The sequence below is a fragment of the Diadema setosum genome, chromosome 2 (genome assembly GCF_964275005.1).
Source record: "Diadema setosum chromosome 2, eeDiaSeto1, whole genome shotgun sequence".
NCBI lineage: Eukaryota > Metazoa > Echinodermata > Echinoidea > Diadematoida > Diadematidae > Diadema > Diadema setosum.
In genome coordinates this window covers 11181892-11196433 of record NC_092686.1, presented here as the reverse complement: position 1 = coordinate 11196433, position 14542 = coordinate 11181892, and the positions used below count along the sequence as shown (strand labels likewise).

General features: G+C 39.1%; 1 long non-coding RNA gene across 7 annotated transcripts; it reads left to right on the top strand.

Moving 5' to 3' along the window:
* The first annotated feature begins 678 nt into the window (after positions 1 to 678).
* Positions 679 to 13059, top strand: LOC140246165 (uncharacterized). 7 transcript variants are annotated; one of them, XR_011902440.1, is made up of 4 exons: positions 679 to 699; positions 4064 to 4133; positions 11018 to 11082; positions 12820 to 13059. It is a non-coding gene; the product is annotated as an uncharacterized lncRNA (long non-coding RNA). The 7 variants fall into 7 exon arrangements; XR_011902442.1 differs by lacking the exon at positions 679 to 699 and adding an exon at positions 732 to 750; XR_011902446.1 differs by lacking the exon at positions 679 to 699 and adding an exon at positions 756 to 781.
* The last annotated feature ends 1483 nt before the right edge of the window (positions 13060 to 14542 follow it).

The window sequence follows — 14542 nt, the reverse complement described above, 5'->3', positions numbered from 1 at the left end:
CGCCACTGATCAACTTGACCCAATAAATATCACTCTTAACTTCTTCCAGGTAGGAAATTACAAGAACATTCTTCGGAAAAAGAAAAAAAAAGTGCATCTTCCAAACTTGAATATTCTCATGTTTGTTTGTGGGTTCTTGTTTTTGTTTTTTCTCTAGTAAACACTGTGTATCCTTGATCTACACGCAAGAAGAAAATGGTTTATAGGCCTATGGTGGATGAAGTATAAAGGTCTGTGTGTGCTGGCATTTCGGCGTCTGAGTGCGCTGTACTGACAAGTTCACTCTACTCCAATTTTCAATGAACAAGACCTACCGAGTGGTAAAAGCTAGTGACATGAATGGGTATTTTGTTGCGGTCTTCCTTTCCGTTCTTGCAACAACAGAAAATAATAACGTGTTTTGTTGTTTAGTCTGTTGAAAAAAAAATGTATTTACACCCCTTTATGGACTGCCTTTGAACAGCAGGAAAACCAAGAAATTGGGTTTTTCAGTGATTTGCAGTAACTTGCTCGGACTTTCACAACGTTTCCTAAACCATCAACCATCCCTTGGGTGATGCGACTCTGTGCAACTATACAGTACCCCACTCGACAACCCTTGACGCAAAATTTAGCCTCTAATTTTAGTTACAGAAATATTTCTTTATTCTGACGCCCTCTCTCGATCGATCTTTTTCATTATCCTTTTGCCAATACAGTGTGAGTGAAACGTCAAGTCAATCCAAAATCCTTCCCAATCTTCACTTCTGTGTAATATTTTGTCATATGTTGTAACGTTTATGTATGTCGATATTTTTTGTTAGATATGCCATGTGCAGGCGAATATTAGGATACACCATACAACAGATATTAAAAGTTTTAAGTAGACCTATACAATTCTTCCGCTGGAAAAGTGTAGTCCCATTCGTTCGTTCATGTTTCGGGGAATCAGCTGGGAATACTGTACACAGAGCAAGTGCAAATGAAGGGTTATTCGTACTGCACGCACGTCTACTAGTATGGTTGGGTGTTCATAATATCGGACACCTAACGTTTTTCTATCAATAGAAACGTGAAAAATCTCACAATTTGCCTGAAATTTTACTCAAGTGTGGAGAAAATACTCCGGATTCACAATCGCGCACTGAAAATGCGATCTGAGGTACGCGCTCTAGATGGCGGCTTCGAAAGCGTGGGGTGTCATTTTTTCCGCACTCAGTTGCCGGGCTCATATCGACCGACCACCCCGCCCTCTATTGACAATACGTATAAAGCGTACTTAAACGCGTTTTTTCGACAAGCTGCAGTTTTTTTCTAGTCGTAATTTTTTCCCCAATAATATTTGAATATATTTTGAATCCTTCGATATTACTTTTGAAGGACTATTTGATGAATTTGACTTGATTTTCATTAGGAAACTTTTCATCGTAATTGAAATAAATTAGATGAGTCGGTTTGTTTTTTCACATTCATTTCTCGTTTCTGCATCAACTCGTACGGTCGTACGTAGCGGGCGACAAAATGTTTATGTCATGTGTATGTGTGTAGACTATAACGTGTACATGTGTGCACGATCGTACAAGCGACGGTGACAATTTTGCGGTCAAAATCGTCAAATTTATTACGGAAGGATACTCTACATCTAACAACGAGTCAGCAAAGGTAGGCCTAGTTATATGTAGTTACACGATAAACCGTAAACCTTACTCGATTTTGCTAAATTTCGGTAATTTAGAGGGAATACTTAGTTGTTTTCGCCACATTTTACTCGGTAGCGTAGCCCAGTGAAGAATCGAACACCGTTGCGCGTAGTCCCATGCGTACATTTTCTTTCTGTACGCGCAATGCCATTATAATGCGCGGCCGGTCGTTATGGACCCGGTCGGTGGGCTGGACCCCTACCATACAAAGTAATCGTATCTGCTGCTGTCCATGTTTAGCTCCCATGGTCAGATGGTGTGGCAGAGAATAGGGAAGGGCTGCGTTCTCGTTCGTGAAAGCATGCTCATTTAATGTATTAATGACTTGAACGTTAAATGTTTAAAAAGAACAACTAACAACAGTGTTTACACGTTAGCTCTAATTCGGTGTGAATTAATGTCGTGCCAATTGAGTTAAATGGGTTAGTACTATAGTAGCCTAGAGACTAAATTAATCATGTTAACAGTCAACAACAATAACACAGAATCAGTTAGGCTAAATAAAGGTCCCGTTTACCTTGAGTTTGAGAACAGAGTGATTTAGAAAAAGATCCAAGATATGACATTTGGTAATGGTAATCGTGTCGAAATGCACACCATGCACACCTACCATTTCCTTCCTTGGGTCTGTTCAGGGAGGTGAGACAAACTTTGTCTCACCTCCCTGGTCTGTTGTATACCCAGTCATTGGGTGTCCGGACAGGTTGTGGGACTGGACGCGTACTGTAAAGTGCGTCTAGTTTGACAATGACGCGCCTACGTAAACAGTTGTTTGTCAGTGAGGAGCTGTGCATAAATGCATATTCAAAGTCACTAAAATAAGCAAGTCAGTACGCGAGAGTCTTAAGAGTGTCTGGACATCCAACCCCCCATCCTACCACAAAACATCCTATCATATACAGTTTTCGCAATAAAGCCTTAGAGCCTAAATATAAAGAGATTGAGGCCTAGGCAGTATGTATTTTTCTCAATAAACTGTTTGGCGTAACTGTAGACGGTTTGTTCTGGAAACATTTTTATCATAGCTAGAACTCTAAAGAGTCTAATACTGGAAAAGTGGATATTATTTTTTGCACCACTAATTTTTCGCGCTTGGCCTGGCAAGAACAGTTTCGCATGTTTTTAATTCCGCGGAATCAAGACATCACGCACAGCAACCTATGGCAAGCAAAAATATTTGCGTGCTTTTATTTTCGCGTTAGTTTCTGGTTGCGCGAAATGCGTGAAAATTTCAACACCGCGAAAATTTCCACTTTTAGTAGTACCGCTCTATAACATTCACATCAGTCCGGGAAACCCACTCACGAGGCCTGCTCCCCTGTACGAGCACTCCTCCGCCTCACGAGGCCTCCGGAGAGCCTCATGACGCTCCCAGGGAGAGAGACTCATGAAGCTCCCAGTTCACTTTTTATTCATCTCACATCTGACATATAAATTGTCGCAACTTTGCACGGTGATTTTTTGTTACACACACATGTCCACTATCCATGATGAAAAGAAGAAAAAATTCTGTTTTTTTTTTAATTTTTTTTACAACAATCAAAGTTTTAATCAATCGATGCACAGCGACCCATCGAAACACGGGCGCCAGCTGGTTCTCTCAATGCAAGGCTGCCGCACCTAGCGGCCTGATCCGACTATTTCGGTACTTTTTTCTGTGGCTCTCACCTCTCCACGCACGAATCGGCCGCGTGAAGCTGAAGTCTGACATCTTTTTTCAAAAATTTGTAATGAGAAAAATAAAATCAGTACTAAACGTGATCATGTGCATATATTCAAAATTACTATTCTACGCTGATAAAGTAGGTGGGTACTCCAGTTTGTTAGCAAACTAATCCTTTTGTAGGTATGACGGGTTCACTTTCTTCGTCAATTTGGCAGTCCGCTAACCTTTGGGCGCTTTTTCTGGAATCCCGCGACGTGACGTCACATCACATCACGCATCCAGCACATACAGACAGCGTGCAAGCTAGCGAGCTTGCGCACCAGAGGTGCGTGCGCAAGCTCGCTCTAAAAATCTAGCAGGTCCAACTACATATTATGCCACAAATGTGTGTTGTCAGTCTCTCAACCATCCACTGGCATACAGTTGTTCCAAGTCTTACTGTTCTGCATACATCACTTGTTTCTTTGTATACACAAAAGGGTTAAGAGTTCAAAAGACTGAAAAACTTGAGGGAATGAATGACAACTTTTATTAGATACCGTACTTATGGGTAAACTCAGCCTAGAGGGTAAACTCAACCACTTGAAATGAGAGCGCTACGGCCCGAGTTTACCCATAGATATGGTACAGCTGTATGTTTAATGGTACGGCCGAGATTTTGTATACAATGCATGACAATGTAGCTGCATTATTTCCACAACTCCTATTCTTCTTCCAGTGCTAGTTGAGCAGCAGTCAAACGGAGACAGTCATGGCCAAGTCAAAGAACCACACCAGTCACAATCAGAGTGAGTACATATATTCTTTCTCTCTCTCTATCTTCATGTATATATATATATATATATGTAAGACGTGGGGTTTCGTTTGTTAAACCTCAAGTAGATTGAGTTCGAAGATTAGTTAGTAGTTAGCTGGGGGCAGGGGCATTATATCCACTGCATCGTCATTATTTCCATCATCATCATCATCATCATCCTCATCATCATCAAGTGTTCACATCCATTCTGCAATCAGAGCCACTGCCAGGGAGTAAAATTAACAAAAGACACAGTTATTACACCTGCAAATTTATTATTATCAATTTACTTTATTAAAACCTAATTAACATTCTGTTATAGTGCACTTTGATTTATAAATTAATTTTTTTTAATTCCTAAATTCAACTACAGCCACATCCCTATATCCCTATATGAGTATCTTACTTGAATCAGTCCATGTTGCCCTCCTCCTCCTCCCGGGCACAAAGAGCCCCAAGTTGGTCTCCAAAAGAACAACTCCTTTTGCCAGTCTTTCCTCCCTGAACACTTGTATCAAAACTGAATTCCCCAGCCCAACACCAGTACAAAATGCACCGAACCTTCCCTATCCCATAATATCAGCTTATTCCAGCTGCCACGTGGATCTCCGACTCTGGACATAACCCAAGCAAGGTTAACCCCTTAACAACTACAATCCCAAACTATATCCAATTTTGTACATTACAAATTTATCCCGGCACTAGATACACAATCTGGCTTTGGAAAGTATACTCCCCCTGGTGGCTGGCGAAATCCCCATATGTCCCTCGGGGAGCCATCAGGGCCATACCAGTGTGTTAAAACAATACCCTCCCTTGTTTTACTGTGTATATCAAGACCATGTCCAGAGAAACAAAAAGAGAGAGAGAGAGAGAGAGAGAGAGAGAGACCAAGAAAGAAGAGAAGACGGAGAGAGGGGTAGAGTGCAAAATAAAGACAGAACGTGCATGGAAACAGTGAATAAAATTGGGTTGATTAACTTCCAAAGCTTACATACCTCCCCGCCAAGTTGAATCATGACTTCCACTGTCATGATAAAAAACATATTTCCAAATTAGTTCAGCTTTGCGATTAACATTATACAAACGTTAATCTAAAAAAATATTCCTAACAATGCAAACATATCATTACAAATAAACATAAATCAAAACACAAAGTCTTGATGTCCATAAAATATTCATTATTCCTGTTAACAGTCCATCGGGGTCCAAATCCATCTTGATGTGTCCAGTTAGGCACCCTCCCAGGCATCCTCCTCGTGTAGGTGAAATCTCCGCTGCCCTGGGCTGAAGCTGAACTCCTGAACGGCATTATAATTATTACTGTGACACTAGACATCAGTCCTGATGCTGATCAATATCAATCTCCGAAGCTCCAAACTTGCCTTATTTTCTAAATTAATTCCAATATATATTCAAAACTGAATCTTAAGCATTTCATGTATCAGGATGTGGCTGTGTTTCTTACAATAAACCAGACCTCCTTCTTGCTATTGATTAAAACTCACACAAGGCTGTACTGTATCCCCACAAATGTAGGTATCAACTCTCAAGTACTCTAGCCCTGCTAACGTGAACATAACCAGCAAGAGAAGATCGATACATACCTTAACCTAAAAACGGGCAAACTGAGCGTCATAATAAGCCCTCTTATGAACATTGAACACCTTGATTTTAACCTACTTGATATAAACCACTTTGTGAACACACACCCTCTCACACATGATTGTATTATGGGTCAAATACAATTAATTATATATTTCATTAAATCATAGTCTGCTAAACTGCAACGTATATATTCAGAATCCCATATCAAATCAGATTTTCAAACTGCAATGATTTCATTTCGAAAATATCCACAGGATCAACCAAATCCTAAATTAAAATTTCCTCATCAAAAAAAATCTCATAAACCTCATCTGTGCCAGTTCTATGTATGGGCAGACACAACAGTTTCTATTCTATGTAGCGGCGCTCCCTGCGCTTTCAGTTCCAAACTGTCACTACACCGAAAGAATAATCCCAACTGTCTCGTACGAGTCACTGCGTCTGCTCCACCCCACCCGAATATCTCATCAATGGAATAGAGCTATTCTATTCCCTGTATGGCGTTTGCCTATCGAAATAACGGGATAAGGGCTATTGAAATAGCAAAAACAGGTACATAATTCACATCAACAATTTCTCACCTAACCCCAGCCATCCGGCTGCCTCCACGGAAAACCTGCTAACACGTGAGTCCCATTATGGACGTAACTCACGATCACTCAGGTATCATTTCCGCCTCAATAAAATATATTCTAAGCTTCACAAAAAAAAAACAGCTAGACATTAAAACAAACTCATTGCAATCTGAAAATACCAATCTTGTAACTTATTCCATGTGTGTATACAATATTCCCTTCAAGAATGGACTGGCCTCCAGTGAAATTTCTATTAATACCTTCAAAATGTAATAGTTATGTATGTATAACTATAATCTGGGCTTAACTGCTTATTCAATGATTAATTACCCCCAGCAACTAGCATAACTAATCCCACCGCTGCCACCAATGTAAGACGTGGGGTTTCGTTTGTTAAACCTCAAGTAGATTGAGTTCGAAGATTAGTTAGTAGTTAGCTGGGGGCAGGGGCATTATATCCACTGCATCGTCATTATTTCCATCATCATCATCATCATCATCCTCATCATCATCAAGTGTTCACATCCATTCTGCAATCAGAGCCACTGCCAGGGAGTAAAATTAACAAAAGACACAGTTATTACACCTGCAAATTTATTATTATCAATTTACTTTATTAAAACCTAATTAACATTCTGTTATAGTGCACTTTGATTTATAAATTAATTTTTTTTAATTCCTAAATTCAACTACAGCCACATCCCTATATCCCTATATGAGTATCTTACTTGAATCAGTCCATGTTGCCCTCCTCCTCCTCCCGGGCACAAAGAGCCCCAAGTTGGTCTCCAAAAGAACAACTCCTTTTGCCAGTCTTTCCTCCCTGAACACTTGTATCAAAACTGAATTCCCCAGCCCAACACCAGTACAAAATGCACCGAACCTTCCCTATCCCATAATATCAGCTTATTCCAGCTGCCACGTGGATCTCCGACTCTGGACATAACCCAAGCAAGGTTAACCCCTTAACAACTACAATCCCAAACTATATCCAATTTTGTACATTACAAATTTATCCCGGCACTAGATACACAATCTGGCTTTGGAAAGTATACTCCCCCTGGTGGCTGGCGAAATCCCCATATGTCCCTCGGGGAGCCATCAGGGCCATACCAGTGTGTTAAAACAATACCCTCCCTTGTTTTACTGTGTATATCAAGACCATGTCCAGAGAAACAAAAAGAGAGAGAGAGAGAGAGAGAGAGAGAGAGAGACCAAGAAAGAAGAGAAGACGGAGAGAGGGGTAGAGTGCAAAATAAAGACAGAACGTGCATGGAAACAGTGAATAAAATTGGGTTGATTAACTTCCAAAGCTTACATACCTCCCCGCCAAGTTGAATCATGACTTCCACTGTCATGATAAAAAACATATTTCCAAATTAGTTCAGCTTTGCGATTAACATTATACAAACGTTAATCTAAAAAAATATTCCTAACAATGCAAACATATCATTACAAATAAACATAAATCAAAACACAAAGTCTTGATGTCCATAAAATATTCATTATTCCTGTTAACAGTCCATCGGGGTCCAAATCCATCTTGATGTGTCCAGTTAGGCACCCTCCCAGGCATCCTCCTCGTGTAGGTGAAATCTCCGCTGCCCTGGGCTGAAGCTGAACTCCTGAACGGCATTATAATTATTACTGTGACACTAGACATCAGTCCTGATGCTGATCAATATCAATCTCCGAAGCTCCAAACTTGCCTTATTTTCTAAATTAATTCCAATATATATTCAAAACTGAATCTTAAGCATTTCATGTATCAGGATGTGGCTGTGTTTCTTACAATAAACCAGACCTCCTTCTTGCTATTGATTAAAACTCACACAAGGCTGTACTGTATCCCCACAAATGTAGGTATCAACTCTCAAGTACTCTAGCCCTGCTAACGTGAACATAACCAGCAAGAGAAGATCGATACATACCTTAACCTAAAAACGGGCAAACTGAGCGTCATAATAAGCCCTCTTATGAACATTGAACACCTTGATTTTAACCTACTTGATATAAACCACTTTGTGAACACACACCCTCTCACACATGATTGTATTATGGGTCAAATACAATTAATTATATATTTCATTAAATCATAGTCTGCTAAACTGCAACGTATATATTCAGAATCCCATATCAAATCAGATTTTCAAACTGCAATGATTTCATTTCGAAAATATCCACAGGATCAACCAAATCCTAAATTAAAATTTCCTCATCAAAAAAAATCTCATAAACCTCATCTGTGCCAGTTCTATGTATGGGCAGACACAACAGTTTCTATTCTATGTAGCGGCGCTCCCTGCGCTTTCAGTTCCAAACTGTCACTACACCGAAAGAATAATCCCAACTGTCTCGTACGAGTCACTGCGTCTGCTCCACCCCACCCGAATATCTCATCAATGGAATAGAGCTATTCTATTCCCTGTATGGCGTTTGCCTATCGAAATAACGGGATAAGGGCTATTGAAATAGCAAAAACAGGTACATAATTCACATCAACAATTTCTCACCTAACCCCAGCCATCCGGCTGCCTCCACGGAAAACCTGCTAACACGTGAGTCCCATTATGGACGTAACTCACGATCACTCAGGTATCATTTCCGCCTCAATAAAATATATTCTAAGCTTCACAAAAAAAAAACAGCTAGACATTAAAACAAACTCATTGCAATCTGAAAATACCAATCTTGTAACTTATTCCATGTGTGTATACAATATTCCCTTCAAGAATGGACTGGCCTCCAGTGAAATTTCTATTAATACCTTCAAAATGTAATAGTTATGTATGTATAACTATAATCTGGGCTTAACTGCTTATTCAATGATTAATTACCCCCAGCAACTAGCATAACTAATCCCACCGCTGCCACCAATGTAAGACGTGGGGTTTCGTTTGTTAAACCTCAAGTAGATTGAGTTCGAAGATTAGTTAGTAGTTAGCTGGGGGCAGGGGCATTATATCCACTGCATCGTCATTATTTCCATCATCATCATCATCATCATCCTCATCATCATCAAGTGTTCACATCCATTCTGCAATCAGAGCCACTGCCAGGGAGTAAAATTAACAAAAGACACAGTTATTACACCTGCAAATTTATTATTATCAATTTACTTTATTAAAACCTAATTAACATTCTGTTATAGTGCACTTTGATTTATAAATTAATTTTTTTTAATTCCTAAATTCAACTACAGCCACATCCCTATATCCCTATATGAGTATCTTACTTGAATCAGTCCATGTTGCCCTCCTCCTCCTCCCGGGCACAAAGAGCCCCAAGTTGGTCTCCAAAAGAACAACTCCTTTTGCCAGTCTTTCCTCCCTGAACACTTGTATCAAAACTGAATTCCCCAGCCCAACACCAGTACAAAATGCACCGAACCTTCCCTATCCCATAATATCAGCTTATTCCAGCTGCCACGTGGATCTCCGACTCTGGACATAACCCAAGCAAGGTTAACCCCTTAACAACTACAATCCCAAACTATATCCAATTTTGTACATTACAAATTTATCCCGGCACTAGATACACAATCTGGCTTTGGAAAGTATACTCCCCCTGGTGGCTGGCGAAATCCCCATATGTCCCTCGGGGAGCCATCAGGGCCATACCAGTGTGTTAAAACAATACCCTCCCTTGTTTTACTGTGTATATCAAGACCATGTCCAGAGAAACAAAAAGAGAGAGAGAGAGAGAGAGAGAGAGAGAGAGACCAAGAAAGAAGAGAAGACGGAGAGAGGGGTAGAGTGCAAAATAAAGACAGAACGTGCATGGAAACAGTGAATAAAATTGGGTTGATTAACTTCCAAAGCTTACATATATATATATATATATATATATATATATACTGTATACAGACAAATAAGACACATCACAAAAAAGAAAATAAAGAAAATAAAAAGAAATGAATGATTTTGTACTTTAGAAACTGTTGTAGCAGATGTATCCAAAGTGATTAATAGAATAAAATTGGTATGGTTTTGTATGAAATTTTTCACATTTATAGCACTCATGTGTACAATGAGAACAGATACAGTGAGATATTGCCAGTGCCATAAAGAATCTACAAAGAGAATCTTAAATAGTGAAGAAAACAAATCTGGGATGTTATGACAGTTTTGGCAGTAGAATTATCTCGTACTAACACATTTTTGTCATGCGTTTCCAAAGTTAACTCGCTATGTCAATTTGATTGTGCCATTAGACATGCCTTATTGCCTTTTTGAAAATGTACTGGTAAAAACTTCTCAAAATAATAAAAACTTCTTGTACTTGTTTTGTTGAAATAACACAGATTATTGTTTTATTCCACAATGAAATACAGGCAAACTGTGTTATAACAAATTTTCATTATTACAAGAAGTTTTTCCGAGTACATTTGAAATGTTTTAATCAGGCATGTGTATGTCATGTCACTTAATTGATTTAGCGAGTTAACCTCAGAAACACATTACAAATATTTTTCAGTGACTTCAAGGTATTCCTCAAAGTTCAGGTAACATATGAATTCCCACATGTATCCCTCTGTGCACAATTGTTTTTACTGTTATAGCTATGACTAGAAAGAAAGAAAGTGACGTTGTCTTGACCTTCTCTTTGTATCAAGAGTTCATTGTAAGATGTAAATCGGAACCCATGCACCTGATACACCTTTTTATGTGTGTCTTCATGTCTGTCTTCACAGGCTTCAAAGCCCACCGCAATGGGATCAAAAAGCCTAAGAAATATCGCTACACATCTCTCAAGGGGGTAAGTTTTCATGTTCCTATTACTCCTTTCTCCTTAGCTGCCAAGTGCTCTCCCCCCCCCCCCCACTTCACATTAACCTAGCTATTCAAATTACACCAAAAGATTGTGATTAATTACTGTATATGCCAAATATTTCGCGAGGTTTTTATTTTCGCGAATTTTGCGAGTCAGCTGCTATTCGCGAAATTAAAAACGCGAAAATATTGACTCTGATCCTGATATGAATGTGACGTACACATACACATTTCTCCGTTCAGTACAGGACTCCACGATCGCGAATTTAATCACTCTCAAAAACGTCGGGAAGTCTTGATTCGCGGAAGTTTAGACTTGCAAAATATATGGCGTATTCAGTACCTGATTTATGAAAGAAATGACTGTTTAATATAAAAACTGCTGCATTTTACAGATCAATATTAAAATGGAATAAACCTACATCCCCAAGTCACGGACTGCCCTGTGTTTGACTGTACATGAAGCTTAAGTGCAATGTATGTCAAACAAGAGCTTATTAATCTGTTCCCAGCTGAACTTACGTGGGCATAGTAGATTGTTTTATTAAATTTATCACACAGAAATATGGTTTTATAGCCCCACTTTGAGAAAGGTTAAATTTCTGGCTTTTTGGAACACTTTCTGTGAGTGAACACCTGAGAGATTAGATATGTTTGTAGAATGTACCTGATAGGCTCCACTATTTTTCTTTTTTTTTTTTGGGGGGGGGGTTGAATCATCTGTCAGTTGGAAGAAATGGAGACCATTATCAAGCATTGATGCAGGAGCTTTCTATGGAAAGGCAGGATTCTCACAGTTAAATGCTATTTTCTGAACAGTGACATACACTGCACTCCAGTTATAGAGGAACATGGTTAACACGAAACTTTCATTACTACGAAGTAACAATACAGGTCTGCAAATTATCATCTATATATCTTTGTGTACTTTATTGTTTGGCTATGATGAAATTTCAATATTTTAACAACAGAAAACTGCCTGTCCCAAGGACCTTCATTATACTGGGAGTCACATGTATTCAGTTCAAATTTTTTATTCATTTGAAGATGTTAGACCTGTCTAAAGTGGAAAAAAGCACAATGACTACATACCTCACGATTTTCACACTTCACAAATTTTCAGGAGATGGCTCTTATTGTGACTTGTGTAGTGTTCATCATGTAGTTAATTGTGTATACTGAATGAGCCATTTACACCGTAGTGGTATGGTTGTAAATGGCTGAAAACTGTACTCTCTCGTTAACACAAATGTAGTGTATGTTATTTCCAGGGTGTGAAATCTCTGGCTTCACATCTTGAATAGGGAAAGTGCTTTTTTTTTTTTTAGTCTGTCACTGTGGTTTTTGGGTTGCAAAGTTAGGCACTTGTGAAATCATCTGAAAAGTCCCAGTTTGCCAAATGTGCTCACAAAGTAACAAGTGGCATTCATATGCAATGTACTGCACTTTGGGTATGGTGACCTTCAGTAAATCATTACTGAACAGAATGAAAATTTCTTGGTGAGCTTGCAAACTCTTATATAGACTTGGTCACTGTGTAAGTCGTATGTTGCACAGGTAAAACATTTTCCTTTAGTTCCAGCAGAACTCAGCATACCGGTATCAGAAATTGACAATGTGTTTTACAGTTGTGCCAACATGACACATCTGCACAATGAACTGTAATCTCTGCCTGCAGCAGATTTTAATTGGATGCATGCTGGTCCCTCACATGTCATTTCAGATGGATGCCAAATACCTGAAGAATATGAGGTTCGCCAAGAAGCACAACAAGCGCCACCCCAAGCCCGCGGAATAAAGACATCTTGTGCAAAGAGACTTTATGGACTCGTGGACAATGACACTCATGCCACAGTGATTCTTGTCGGATGCAGCGGACAGGAGCACAGGGATGGGGGGAGGACGTGGGCCAGGTTGACTGTGACAAAATGTGAATAAAGTTATCAGCAATCTTACCCCCGCATGTGTAGAATCCCACAGCTGTGTTTTTTGTGTTATGGATGTCTGCCTGTCGTGCGGGATGGTGGAAGAGTAAGTGGTGCAGAGTCTGCATGCCTTGGTAGAGCGAGCATGGCTCTTGGTTCTCCTCCTCTATCGACTCCTACCCTTGTTTTAAAGAGGAAGTCCAGTCCAAATATAAGTTGTCTAATAAAAAGAGTAAAATCTTATGAGTTTAATGGTAAAGAAAAATTGACTGAAATGGGATGAAAAATAAGGAAGTTGTGACATTTTGAAGTTTTGCTAATTTCTGCAAAACAGTTCTTGTACAGTGGATATGAATATGCAAATGAGTGAGTTAACCATGTCATACCCTCACAATTTTCCATTGATCATGTACAAAAAATTACGAAAATTCAATGTTTCTGTCATTGAAGTCTGAAACATGTTATTCCTGGTTGAATAACTTCAGAATAGTGATCAGTTAGATATACGAGGATTTGAGCCTCGGGCATAATTGTGTTTGAATGAAAAACTGGAAATTTCAAAATTTTATGTACAAACTATATGGTAAGTTGTGAGGGAATGACATGCTCACTTTGTCATTTGCATATTCATAATGACTGTTCAAGAACTGTTTTCCCCCAAAATAGCAAAACTTTTAAATGTCATAACTTCGTTATTTTTCATCCGATTTCCATCAAAATTATACTGTTGAACTTGTAATATTGTACTCTTTGTTATCAGACTAACTTACAGTTAGACTGGATTTCCTCTTTAATACTCGTAGCCTACAAAGCACTCGGTAATATAAGTAGTGCATAAATTTGTTTTGTGTTTGGCACTCATACACTTGTAGTTCATGACTGTATGTCCAACAAGGATGGTCAAAATAATCCTGTTCAAACTTGTACAGTCGACTCCCGGTATAACAAATTCCTGGGGAAGGGCAGGGTTTTTTTTTTGTTTTGTTTTTTTTTTTTTGGTTATATTTTGTTATAACTGAACAAATAAACAATAAAAGATATAAAGCGGGTAATGTTGGGCCTGAATTGTTAATTTGTTGGAACCGGAATTTCGGTATTACCGTGTTTGTTTAACAGTAGTGCACTGTACCGACTTGTCTCATGGTAGAAGAAGAAGGGGAAAAAAATGACAGCAGAGCAATGTAGCTCTACATACAAGCCAAATAAGGGTTCCCAGAGTTCCATTCCTTTTCAAAACTCTTGCTAGTACATGTTGATAGCATTGCTTGACTCTAGTTAGGGCCAGATTGCTTGACTCTAGTTACGGCCAAATCCATCTTTTCTGCCTATTTTTCGCGTTCGCCATCTGAGAGAGGCCCTGAAGTTCAGGGAGTGTTATCTTGGTTTGTGTGTGTATGTGTGTGCACTTACCCATGGTGGAAAACAAGGACACACACACGAACTTTACATTTAAACCGAGAACATCCTCGCTTCGCAGACCATTCCAAACAGTCTGCTTTTGCATGTAGGAGTACATGTTTG